This window comes from Lycium barbarum, chromosome 1 (genome assembly GCF_019175385.1).
Source record: "Lycium barbarum isolate Lr01 chromosome 1, ASM1917538v2, whole genome shotgun sequence".
Classification (NCBI taxonomy): domain Eukaryota; kingdom Viridiplantae; phylum Streptophyta; class Magnoliopsida; order Solanales; family Solanaceae; genus Lycium; species Lycium barbarum.
The window spans coordinates 20,270,300-20,275,607 of record NC_083337.1 but is presented as its reverse complement, the minus strand read 5'-3'; the positions used below and the strand labels follow the sequence as shown (position 1 = coordinate 20,275,607).

Genomic DNA, 5,308 nt, shown 5'->3' with positions numbered 1-5,308 from the left:
GATGCGCCAAGTTGCGCATGGAGATAGGCGAATCTTGTACCAAAAATTGGACAACCAAGGAGAATCTTGTACCAAAAAATGGCACAACCAAGGCTACCCACGGTATTACATATGTGATGTATTCCCTTCAACCTCAATTTGAGAAAGATATGCATCCCCTAGGTAGAAGTTATACTTGGTTCTGTTGGGGGAGCTCGGATTTGGAAGATCTTGGTGATGAATTTGAAAATGAGCTCTTACATGGTGTTTTAATGGTGGTGTTACGGTCGAGCTGTAGCGGATATTTTTTGGTGGGAGGGCAGAGATGCGATGGAAGAAGAGGGAGGGGTTGGAATTTTTTAATTTTTTTTCTTATTGTTATTTAATTTGTTTCTTCTGAATAAAATACTTTTTTAACCAAATTTAATGCATGCACTCGCTTTTAAGAGTGTGACACCACGCCCTACATCTAAGTCAGCAAAAAATGCCACATAAGTTCGGTCAATGGTTAGAGGGGTTTAAAATGTTCAGTTTTAACAAGTTTAAGGGTTCAATTAGTAAACACGTAAGTACGGATACCGGCATGAAAAAAATGGACAAGTACAGGGCCTACCAAGCTATTCCACCTAAATAAAGTAAGACTTTTATAAAAACTACCTATTTTACTTGCATAAAGACTCACATTTTACAATATAGTATACTAAATGGCTTCACATATATGTGCAACACACGTGCCGAAAATTAAAAGTTATAGATATAATTTCTATATGGACATCACCTTTACTCCTTATCCTGGCAATATCTGTTGTAAGAGAACTGATGATCGCCATTTAAATATTAAATGAAAGGATGTGCTCATTTTATTGATTGGCTAACTGAAAAATTAGGTCATAGCTAGGCTGGTCGCACCATTGAATGGCTCTTAGTGCAGGATGAGCCCTTCATTAACCCTTTCTCCCCCAAAAATCATCTACTTCTGCTAATACTAAGTCGCCACCATGATAATATGTTCCTCCTAGTGTGGAGAAATCAATTCCTCGACATAGAACTGTACTACCTCTTTTAGTCTTCTGTCATGCATTGGAACGTGACCATATGAAGTTCTCTAAAGATTAAGTTGAATGACTTTCCACTACTTGTCTACTAGAGTCGGTTAGATCTGCATCGAACTCACAACATAGGAATCCGTCGGATGAAAATTTGTCTGATTCGGATGAGTTGCAATACATTTTCCCTATGTTAGTTTATCAGTGAGGGCGAAATCTTTCCTTGGCGAGTGAAGTTTTGCCCTTGTTGAGTCAGTAAGGCCAAATCCAGCGTATGTCCTCGCCAGGTCTTTCACCATTTGCTTATCCTCGAGAATGTGAGACTTCTCACCCTCAGTAATCCTATTGTCCGATCTTTTCATTAATTGTACCACTTTTTCTAAACAAGGAATATCTAGGATTCCTCCAAGCCGACTACAGGCGGAAAGGCTTTTGGGTTTGAATCTGGCTAAGGTGTGAGTAAAGGCAGCTTTTTTGGGGTCTATTACCATAGCCTTTTCTTTTAGCTATTACCTAGCCTTACAAACTGCCTATTTTACTTGCCTAATGGCTGGCACGCACGCGTCAGCCACCACCGTCATCTCTAATGGAGTGAGAACGATGTGATGATGGTGCTCGACAGGTAGGTCTCTCATTTCTCGGCACTGTTGCATGTTGCGCTGGTAGTTCAATTACTATCTCCCGGAGCGGGTTGTAGCGTGAACTCGATAATCTTATGAAAGAAAAAAAAACAATGACAAACACATAAATATTTGAAATAAGGCAAAACTTGAAGTTTTTTCTATAAAGAAATTTAGTTTACCTAACTGACTTATTCAACATGAGGAGGCCGACACTGAATGAATCACATCAAGCTTATGTATTTCCTCAAGCATTTATAGGCGCCGCTCACTACACTTATGGAACCCACACATGATGAAATAAATTATACTTTTAGGAGAGACAACTTTGAAAAACACAAGCTTGCAATTAAAATTCTATAAAATAGTATAATACATGACTTGACATACACGTGCAGCGCACTTGTGATGTACCGTGAAATTATGGCACATTCGATGCTCTTTGGATATAAATTGTACTTGTTTTTTAGCAAGTCTTAGTCTTTTTGATGTGTTTGTGATATGTTGCAGATGTTTAACGTATTGCGGGAGCAAGTCGTGGAAATGGAGTAAAAAGAAGTTCAAAGAAAGAAAAATAACTGAAGCCTGACTTATACGGAGAAACATACGAACCATATAATATTTACGGTCCGTCAAATCCACCATAGAGGCATAACAGAAAGGCCTCAAACCTGAAGAGGAAGTCAAGGAAGAAGTACGGATCATATATTATTTACGGTCCGTAAATCCCACCGTAGATTGGTTCCAGCGAAGTCTCAAGGGGAATAGTATTGTACGGACAAGTTATACAGACCGTATAATATTTACGGTCCTTAAAAGTGGATCGTATATTTGGCAACTGAAGAAGATTTTACGGAGAACTACTCACTGATTCTACGGACCGTATAAGTTGTACGGTCCGTACATTGGTGCGTCGGGGGCAATTTTGTCAATCATGTTTTGCACGACTTAGACTCTTAAAAATACCTGATTTAAGTTTCTTGTAAAGCACAATTCACCAGATTTCAGTTTTTATTTTTCTTAGCACTAAACAATTGGAATTAGTTTCTCTTCAATTCCAAGCAATCATTCGTAAGCATTATGATCTCAATTATATCTTATTGTTGTTCTTCTTCTTCTATGAGTAGCTAAATTCCCTTACTAGGGTTGTGAACCCAATGATGGGTGTCATGTGATTGGGGATTGTTAGCGATATACGAATTATGGATTGTTAGAATTTATGCATTCTTCGTTTTTATCATATAGTTAGTTGTTGCAAACATTAGCTAATGCCATAAACCTAGGTTTATTTGGGAAAATAACTAGGGTTTGGTAAGCACACATAGCAAGAACTCAAAGCTTTAAACTTTGTTTAATAAATTCAATTAGGAATAAGAAGAATTTACTTGGCATAGTAAACCGTTCTTCATATCACTTTCTTATATTTGGGAAAAAAATAAAAAGAAATAATCTTTATTTATTGGGAAATAGTAGAAATTCACGTAGAGGTTAAGTGCATTCATATAGCAATCCATTATAAGTATATCGAGATCAATATCCATGATCATACACCCTTCAAAAGGGGACACAACCTTTGTTTCTCTTATCCTAAATTATATTCCAAAGAAATTAGTTAGCCATTAGTCCTAAACAACCAAACTTTTACAAAAATCTACGAGTTTAGTAACCTTTTCACACCATATTCCCTGTGGGATTCGACCCCAACCTAGTTGGGTTACTATATTTGACATCGTCCGCTTTACGCTAATTAAAGATATAATTTGAGCATATCAAATTTTGGTGTCGTTGCCGGGGAATACGGTTTTGAAATTACTAAATAGTATTTGCTTTGATAGAAGTCTTTTGCTTATTCCATCACACCTTGTTTGCTATTCCTTGTAAACCAAGTGAACATGAATCAGAATTAGCAAAACCAACATGCTGGTAAGCAGGGGAATCGATTGAATAATCAGGCGAATGAATCAGATGAAGAAAATGTTTTCGCTGATCTTATTCCGGAGGAGGGCTATGCATCTGCTATTGTTCATCCTCAATGTGGTGCTGCAAGCATAAAAATTGACTCCTGTGTATACGAGTTGTTGAAGCTTGAGGGCTACTTTTGGAACTCTACTGAGAATGACCCTCAATGTCATTTGCAAAATTTTTTAGATGTGTGTGCTAATCACATCCAAAACAACGTTCCACAAGATGCTATTCAGCTAAGGTTATTCAAATATTCCTTAGATGTAGATGCAAGAGCATGGTTCGAGAAGCTGCCCTGGAATTCTATTAACATATGGGCAAAAATGGCATCAGTCTTTCTCAAGAAGTGGTATCCTCCTAGCAAGAAGGCTAAAATTTGTGACAAGATCTATGAATTTAAGCAGTGATCGGAGGAACAATTATATGAAGCTTGGGAGAGATTCAACGAGTATTTGCAGAAGAGTCTGAATCATGGTTTTTCGGAGCACATATTAATGGAAAAGTTCTACCGAGTGTTGGATCCGGTGATGCAATCAGTTGCTAACAATGCAGCTAATGGTTGTTTCATGAACAAATCTTATCGACAAGTGACCAACATACTTGACAGGCTGACTACTCACAATCAGGCTTGGCACTCAAACAATACTGATGTTGTGCCTTACGGTAGTGCCATGATCCAGAATATGGTCAAGGAGAATCTAGATACCCAGCAAACATTGGCTGAACCTGCAACAAATATTTCCTTGCTAACAAAAAAGTTTGATGAGACCCAGATTAAGAAGGTGAATGTTGGTGAGGACAATGCAGGTATGCCGAAAGGGATGTACCAGACCCAAGAGGGTCCGTTTCATAAGGGACCTCCTATGCAGGTTAAAGATGCTAACTATGTGAATAACTCTCAAGAGGGTTATCAAAGATAGAACTACCAAGGTGGTTACTAGAATCAGAATCAATAGAGACCTCAGCAGAGTCAGGGTTCTTACAACAACAAAAACTCTGGGAACTACAATAATAATTATGGTGGTACGAACCAAGGGAGCTATAACAACAACAATAATTTTGGGAACAAGAGTTCCAATCCTTATATACCACCGAAAGAGCAATCAACAGAGCAAGGTAGTTCGAGGCTTGAAGCAATTCTTGAGAAGGTTCTGGCAAATCAATCAAAGTGTGAGAGGACTTTAACTGGGCTGATAGAGACAGTGGGTTCCGATACAGCAGCTATTCAGAAGCTCGAGTCACAGATGCGGGATATTTCTAGAGAGCAGCACCCTCCTAAAAAGGGAGGACTTCCGAGTGACACTGTTCCAAATCCAAAGAATGAGGGAGGCGGTGTAGACTATGTGTTTGCCATAAGTACTAGGAGTGGTAAAATACTCCAAGGTGCTGATAAGAAGGTTGTTGATCTTGAGCTGATAGACGAAAAGGAAGAGGTGTAGTCTGAAGCACTAATTATTGTTGATGAGAATCCTACGGACAAGAAGGATGTTGATATTCCAAATATTGTGAAGGAGGCTGATGACACGAGCAAGCAGACTGTGAAAGGGGCTCTCCGCCTTTTGACTAAGCTTTTCAAGTCTAAACCTCCCTTTCCTCAGAAGTTGGTAAAGAAGAAGGAAGATGCTAAATTCGAGAAATTTTATCATCAGTTGAAGTAGTTATCTCTGAATTTTCCCTTCTTGGAAGCTGTCAAGGAGATGC

General features: G+C 38.6%; 1 non-coding gene across 1 annotated transcript; it reads right to left on the bottom strand.

Annotated features, from left to right (window-relative positions):
- Window positions 1-3,978: 3,978 nt before the first annotated feature.
- LOC132618921 (small nucleolar RNA R71) lies at window positions 3,979-4,085 on the bottom strand. The gene has a single exon (XR_009574386.1). It is a non-coding gene; the product is annotated as a small nucleolar RNA R71 (small nucleolar RNA).
- Window positions 4,086-5,308: the final 1,223 nt, after the last annotated feature.